Raw genomic sequence first — 8,758 nt, 5'->3', positions numbered from 1 at the left:
TATCAAAGTTAACTACACACTTCCTCGGTAGTAAATAGTCCAATCCTAATATGCATTGGTCTTCAATGTCAGTCAAGTATGCTTTCTGTCTGTTCTTCATGCCCATGAGCTTCAATGGTTACCCACACTGGTCCCCACAACCTTGAATAATGTCCTGTCACACCACAGAGCTTCTGTACAGCTTCTGGTACTCCTTTGTGATCCATCACCTTGATACTCACAAGGGTTTGCTGAGATGCAGAATTTATGACAAAGTTGCACCTTTGGCCATCCAGCTTCCCTGTCATATAGGCATTATGTGTGCTTGCCATTTTACACTTAGCTGTTGGGACTTTCATGATGGGGGTTGGTGGGCGTCCCTCAACACCAACCACTACTGGTTTCCCGTAGCTGACTTATTGGTAGTATTCTTCTTACACTAGTTCCTCATATGTCCTTGCTGTCCACAGTTCCAACAATATTTCTGGGTAGCAGCCTTTCCTGCCATGGCATCTTCCTTGTGTTGAAGTTTCCAGCATTGAACTTTCTTGTGCCCAGGTTTGTTACAGTGCCTGCAAAGTCCCTCAAACCTCTCTGCAAGCTGACCTTTTCTGGCCTTGAATCCTGATGACTGTATCAACCTTGGTACCTCTGTGCTGGACTTAACGTAGGATTCAAATTCGAGAGCTCTGGCCATTGCATCATGCATAGTGGAGGGGTGTGCTTGCTTTACTTGTATCTTCAGTTGTGAACTGTCCAAGGCATCTACAAACTGATCCCTCAGCAAGAACTTGAGGACATTGGGTGGCGTAGTTGGGTAGGCCTTGTGTGCCATACTTTCCAAATCCTGTGTTAGCTCTTTCAGGCTCTCCACTTTAGCACGGACTCTCGTCCTAAACCTAGCCCTGTAGACCTCAGACTGATTTTGGGTTCCATACCTGAGTTCCAGAGCAGCTAGCAGTGTTCTATAGTTGTGCCTGTAGTCTGCTGAGAACTGTCCAAGTATTTCCAGTGGTTGTCCCTTCAGGCTCTTTGCCAGGTACACAGCTTTCTGTTCCTCTGCCCATCCATTCATTTCTGCCAGTAGCTCAAATTGTGCTCTATATACTTCCCACGGTGCCTTCCCATCGAATTCCTGTAGCTTCAATCGTACTAGATCACCCCTTTTGCTGACATTTATATTTGGGATGTGACTTCTAACAGGAATGAAGATGTCTGTATTAGGGTTTACCTACGTGGTCTGGAAGGGGATTGCCGTTGTCTGGGGCTGATTAAGTCGATGGTTAATGTATCCTCCTTGTGTAAAAGACAGTAAATCATTCTTTAATGTATTTAATTCGCTTTGAAATTTACTGTTGCAAGTTATCTTGCCACTGCTGTTATCTCTCTTCTTGTTTCTTTTCTTTTTCCTCCAACAACTGCTGTAATCTCTCTTATTGTTTATTTTCTATTTCTACTAGTTTCTTTTCCTTTTCCTCCAACAACTGCTGTATTCTCGCTTCTTGTCGTTTTTCTTGTTTCTTTTCTTGTTCTTCTTGTTTATTTTCTCGTTCTTCTTGTTTCTTTTGCTGTTCTTGTATTGCTGCCATCAGAACTGCTAAGCTGTAGTTTGATTTGCCACCTCTCGTTTCCATCTTCTTCTTCTTTTTTTATTTTATTTATTTTCTATCCAACTATTTATTTTCTATCTGACACCAATTTATTACGCCTCTCTGTTCGTTTGCTAATTTCCCGGTATAAATTCTTCCCGAAGAACTTCAGTGATACAAGTCCTTTCTGAAAGTTTATTCTTTCTCAATTCAACTTTGCAATACGCTTAATTCCACATTCACTTTAAACACACGCTATAATTCACAATGATTCACGCACTTACTTATGGTCACTACCGTGCTTGACTCAGTTGTCCGTCTTTATCTCTGCCATAGGCCCGGCATGGCCAGGTGGTTAGGGCGCTCGACTCGCAATCTGAGGGTCGCGGGTTCGAATCCCTGTCACACCAAACATTCTCGCCCTTTCAGCCGTGGGGGCGTTATAATGTGATGGTCAATCCCACTATTCGTTGGTAAAAGAGTAGCCCAAGAGTTGGCGGTGGGTGGTGATGACTAGCTGCCTTCCCTCTAGTCTTACACTGCAAAATTAGGGACGGCTAGCGCAGATAGCCCTCGTGTAGCTTTGCGCGAAATTCAAAACAAACAAACAATTATCTCTGTCTGTCTGAAATTCAATTCCGAATAATTTGTCTCATGTTATCCGCCAAGCACATACTGGATTATTCGTGATGCTCCCCGATCCTTCTAGAATATCATGACGTGTTACCAGAGTCACGTGACTACCGCTGTCGTAACACTATTTTAGTGATATAGAAGTTTTTGAAATTGTCGACTGTTTCGTTTCTGCGCTGTAATGGCGGAAACAAATGGTCCAGATGTAGATAATTGAGATTTGCTGAAATAGATTGGTGCTTATTGATCACAAGATCAAATGGAGAGATCTCTTTCAAACTCCCAGGCTGTTTCCAGTTAAAGAACAACAACCTCGGTTCTGGGAAAGACCATCAGCAACTAGTAGATAAAGGCTAGATGTGCTACTGAGTTCTGTCAGCCAGTTTTCTCCCCAGCAGGTGAGACAACAGATACCCAAAGGTGTGGAAAGGTACATTTCAGAGTGGAAAACAAATCCCTATCCCAATGAGAACAGCTCATGACACCTGGAGTCATAAAGAGTTGTATGGTGAGCAAAATCGAGTAGCTCATCACCCTATACTTGGACCAATTACCAACTGCCCATTGAGGTAATGGAGTCCCTGTGAGTACCTTCCACCTGAATCCAATAACATCAATGGAATCTGTTGTGATTATGAGAGAGAAAGAGGCTTTAGCCTGGCATGCGGGATCCTGTGAGTAAGGCCAAGCAGATTGCCCACTAGTGATCGAGAGGACGACAAGAGAAGTCCTGGATCAGTTAGTGCCTCGAATGGATGGACTCGAGAATTGGCTGTGTAATGCATAGTCCTGAGCTTAGGCAGTCCAGCCCTTAACATTTTAAGTACTTAGGTAAAAAGCAGCAAGACTACTGGGAAACAGGTATGGAAGGTGAGCATCACCAATTTGATCCAGTAGAGAACTTGGCAACCTATCAGGTTACTTTGAAGGCTTGGAAGAGAATTGGAAATGAAGAACTGGTTGCCTTTATGGGTTATCTGTGCTGATTGCACATTGAGGTTTACATGGCAATAGCCTCTGGAAATATGAGGCATATTGATTGATAAGTACATTGAAGGACCACCAAATGAGTTATGCAATAGAAGTTGAAAGAGAGAGACACCATCACTCTCACAAAAGCCATATCTATCATAACACACTTTGAACTGGTTACTTCAAACTGGCCTTGAAGAGGGTGAAGCTTGTAATGGTAATTTCATTGATTGATGATGCAACTCAGGACTGTGGTGGGCTAAACCCAAGTGGAGAGTTAACAACCAGAAACCTTTATAGAATGGAAATGAGAAGTACTCGTGCTGGTCTCCTGCGAGAAAGCAGGGGTATGAAATATCCTATCACAGGGTGCATCTTAGGGCAAGATCCAGCCCCAGGATGTATGCTGCAGAAAGATCTGCTCATGGGATATATATATAATGCAACCACAGTGATGCCTCTGCCTGGACATAACCCAGTACAGGAAGAACAAATCATCTGCTTCTCTTGTGGACTCCTTGAGCACTGGCAAAGGAACTGTCCATACTTTGCAATACAGCAAAAATAGGAGTACCACTGTCTCCAGAAATGGCTCATCAGATGCCTGCAAACCCATAATCTCAGTATTTTGTTGAGCAGCAAATTAGGCAATAGCCAAGGGTATCAATACTAGCCATTGGATCAGCAAGTTTGAGATGACCAGAAACAGGTTATAGATGCTTTGAAAAATGGTATGAAAAACTGAAAGATCCAGAGTCAGACTAGACCAATAGTGTGGAGAGACACAGCAGCCAGCTTGCATCAAATTATTTAGTGACCAGCCTAGCTCTTTCAGGGCTGGGCAGAGCTTGATTTGTGTCAATAAGGGTATAAGGGCGAAAGATTGCATTTCTGGTAGACACAGGAATGGCAAGAATCCTAGTCGACCTTGAGATCTTTTGAGTCCTCTTAGTGAAACCACAACTAAAGCCAGTGACTACTGACTTCATTCTGTTAAGCCACTGATTAAATGTTAAAGGAGAAGTGAATCTCTAACTTAGTCTAAGAGAAGTCACCTATAGGAATGAATGTAGTAACCTATAATCTCAGATCTAAAATCAGCATCCTTGAGATGGGCTTCCTGAAGACATTGTCAATTAGTTTCCTGTACAATGGATGAACTGATGATCCAACAAAAAGTCATCCAATGCCACCAGGAATAGTGAACTGCATGATAGTATATAACAAATGGAATAATAGTACCTCCATGTACACAAGTGGATCAGCATGATTTAGTCTGTACAAAATTTAATGTTTCTGTGCCATGCAAAGCAGTTATGGAAAATGTTGGATTTTCTCTTCAAAGGATAGTCCTGGATATCACTGGTCTAGATTGGCTGGCAGAGTTTATCACTACATACTTGTTGTAATCAATTGGCCAAATTAGCTGAAGCTTATTCATTGATCAATACACTAGCATAGACTGTCAAAGATGTGTTATCTGTGAAATGAATAGCTTGATTCAGAGCACAGTTACGAAATTCACACAGGTTATGGTAATACAGATAACCAAGCAGATTCTTACGAAGTTTGTTAATCCTGACTGTTTCAAACACTTGCCATATGATTATGGCATATAGACCAATGGAACAGGGATCTTCAGGCTGTTTGCCAAATGTGCTCGGAAGTACAGATGGGTTTCATCAATGCAGCAATATCTGAAGGTGAAACAGGCATTGTCTACAAGAGAACAATAAATGGACAAAGGTAACTATAATGAAACTAACTCAACGATTTTTGTACCCAATGTTTATGCGAAAACTGCACAGAATTAAAGAAATTATTATTATTTGATTCCTACATCACAAGAAGGTAGAAAAAACATGGTATGCCTGCATGCCACGCTATGTCTGTTTTATCCCAACCAGCCAGATGAGCTCTTGTATTAATTGAAAGGTCTTGTTATCATTGGATGTAGTGTGGTCGATACATTATTGCATAATTTCTTAAAATAGACAGTGATAATTTCTCATGTTAAACAGATTGATGTCTTGGAGGCTTAAACCCTTTGTTGATTTAAGAATGTGTATCTTGTATGCCTAGAGAGGAGTGTTTTTTGTGTATTACAGTTTTCTTTGCTTTCGACAGTTTCGTTTTGAGGCTAAAATTTGCTGGGATACAGATAGATTTTCTTTTGAAGTACAGATAGTTTTCAAAACAGATTTTTGTTCTCTTTTGAGTGTAGACTTTCAATGTTCAACCTTGAGCTATATCATTTTATTTAGCTTGTTTTAAGTTAATAAGTATACCTTTCTATTTAAAGTTTAATTTTGAATATTAAGATTTTTAACTCCTTTTTTTATTAATTTACAATGCTAGATTCCCAGTTTAAAAGCAAACTAGAAATAATTGCTCGAGTTTAATTGTTTAACCTAACTTTAATTTATGTTTGTTTGATGAAAGATCATGACTTGTATATTTTTGTGTAACGTCTCCTTCTATGTGACGAACTCAGTCAGGGAAAAACAAATCCATAACCCGTAGTACAGTATTCATTGGATCTGGAGTCCACTTTTCACATTCCTTACCCATTTCCTCTTAAAAATATTAGTATCTGAGAATACCATAAATGTTTCAAAAACGGGTTATAAAGAGTCACTTGGAATTTAGGTTAGATAATAACATATGCCACATGAATAAACTAAGTTTTCGAATAAAACAGGTTTCACAACAAGTATCAGATAAGTAAATGCAAACCTGCTAATAACTGCAGATTCGACCAATAAATAAGGGGTAATCTGTGATAGATGATTTGATTGAGTTTTTAAATCTGAAATGATGAGACTGAACAAATATAAATGGATGAAGAAACTTTTTATTGTAACAAGCAAAAAGAAAGCATGATCATCTATGACCCTCTTCCCATTATCTTGTAGTTGAATTGCTCCAAGAAAGCACACATGAATTCAACTGGTAAACTCGCTTTCTTTGTCTAGTCACAGTTGTTACGTATCTGCTTGTTTGATAATTTCCCGTAAAAATTCTTTCCGAGAAACTTCAGCAATACAAGTCCTTTCTTAAATAAAACTAGTTTATTCTTTCTCAATACAACTTTGCAATACACAGAATTTCCAAGGTCACTTTAACTTAAACACTCGCTATAATTCACAACGATTCACGCACTTTTCTTACGGTTAATACCACTCACTTGACTCAATTATCTGTCTCTATATCTCTCTATCTGCAATTATTATCTCCACTTTATTTGCGGGCTTATATACTAAAATAGAGGGCGCCTATAAAAGACTAGAGTTGCCAGGAACAGTCATGATCCTTCTAGAAACTCCAGCGCCATGCTTCCAGCGTCATGTGACTTCCGTTTTCGTAACACACTATTTGCTGGCTGTAATACACAAAAAGCATTTAGGTAGCAAGGTTATTAAGCCTCTAATCCTTCAACACGGATATGCAATGTCACTGCAATATCCATTGGAACAGAGTAGATATCTGCTATACAGAGGAAATAACTAATCAACTTAAACATGGCAACTTTAACGAGATTCTAATAGCCCACGTTGTCGCCATTAAAGCACGGAACTAAATAACGAAAAAATTAAATTCCTAGACAGCAAAAGTATGTCAACAAATAATGCGACGCTCAGTCCACTTAACAATAATAGATTAACCGATTTCTTCAATAGTGTCCTATACAGACTATGTTCACTGATAGACAGAAATTCCAAACTCACAAATAAAGATCAAGTAAATTACTTGCATAATTGCTTTCTAATCGATCAATCGATAAAAAACATTCGGACTAACTAATTAAATTTATGATTGAATCACTGATAAACAGATTAACTCAGTGTCTAATTAACTAACACTGAATTTATTCATTAATCTGAACCCTATCAGTCTAGAATTTTTATATTTTACTTACAAACTTTTGTGAGACTTCTAGATTTTAAAGAATTATTACATAAAGTAAAAGATATTCTCTAGTGAACAAAAACTAAAGTATTAACAACATAGTCCACAACAAATTGAAATAACTATATTTGTCATAGGACATTAGTATTGGGCCTATTTATTTTTGACGCTAAATTCTCTATTCAGTCTCATATGGTTTTTCAAAAAGAATAAGAGTTGTAACATTTCTGCTTGTTTGTTAATTTACGGTATAAATTCTTTCCGAGGAACTTCGGTGAAACAAGTCCCTTCTTAATTAAAACTTGTTTATTCTTCCTCGATGCAACTTTGTAATACACAGAATTTCCACATTCACTTTAAATTTAACATCCTTTATAACACACGCTATAAATCACAATGATTCACACACTTTACTTACGATACCTACTCAATTATCTCTATCTTCTATCTATCTGCAATCTATCTGTCTATATCACTGTGGGTGGCCCGGCATGACCAAGTGGATAAAGCGCTCGACTCGCAATCTGAAGGTCGCGGGTTCGAATCTCCGTCACACCAAACATGCTCGCCCTTTCAGCCGTGGGGGCGTTATAATGTTACGGTCAATCACACTATTCGTTGATAAAAGAGTAGCCCAAGAGTTGTCGGTGGGTGGTGATGACTAGCTGCCTTCCCTCTAGTCTTACACTGCTAAACTAGGGACGGCTAGCGCAGATAGCCTTCGTGCAGCTTTGCGCGAAATTAAAAAAAAATATATCACTCGCTTTCTTTGCCAGGCTTATATACTAAAAAAAAAAGGGCGTCTACCAAACACTGGGACATTTGCGGGGTTCCTTCTAGAAACTCCAGTGTGCATGCTCCCAGCGTCGCGTGACTGCCCCTTCCTTAGTATTGTTCGTCCCGAACAATATCCACTTACATTAAACCAATACATAATTAACAATAACTTGATTAAATGTACAGAATTTACAAACACAAAATTAAAATACAACAAAGTCTCTGTCTCATTGGCTTCTGCTTCATGTGGGGTTCATCTGCTCCATCTGGAAATGTCCTATTATCGGTAACAGTTACATCTGTGGTAGTAACTTCATTAACGGCTTCACTGTTTTCCATCTCAAAACCGAATAGAGTTTCTTCTTCAACAGTGGCTTTTTCAGGTGACACGTCTTCAGCAGCGTCATTTGATCCGTTATTCACTTCGTTCCAAGTGAAATGTCCTGTACCGTGATAATGCCAAAGCCTGTTGGCATGCACCACCTTTGGCTTACCTCACCAACCACATTCTTTTCGGAAAGTCACGTCTGAAAGACGATCCACAATGTCATATGGGCCTTCCCATGGAGAAGACAACTTAGAAGACTTCCCTTTGGTCTTCCTGGGATTATACAACCACACCTTGTCTCCTGGTACAAAGCTGACTTCAGTAGATCTCTTATCATAACATAACTTCATGGAATCAGCAGACGTTTTCAAGTTTGAACGCACTTGATGGTGAATATCATCCATCCTTTCAGATAACACTTTCATGAACTTTGGCACATTTTCAGGCCACTTTTCGTCAGGTGGGCATCCTGTTATCAGGTCCACTGGCAACCTAAGTTCCCGACCAAACATCAGCTTTACTGAAGTGTATCCAGTGGATTCATGCTTTGCTGGTCTATAGGCCATCAATA

Source organism: Limulus polyphemus, unplaced genomic scaffold, assembly GCF_000517525.1.
Source record: "Limulus polyphemus unplaced genomic scaffold, Limulus_polyphemus-2.1.2 Scaffold517, whole genome shotgun sequence".
Lineage (NCBI taxonomy): Eukaryota > Metazoa > Arthropoda > Merostomata > Xiphosura > Limulidae > Limulus > Limulus polyphemus.
Note: the sequence above shows the minus strand (reverse complement) of the source record.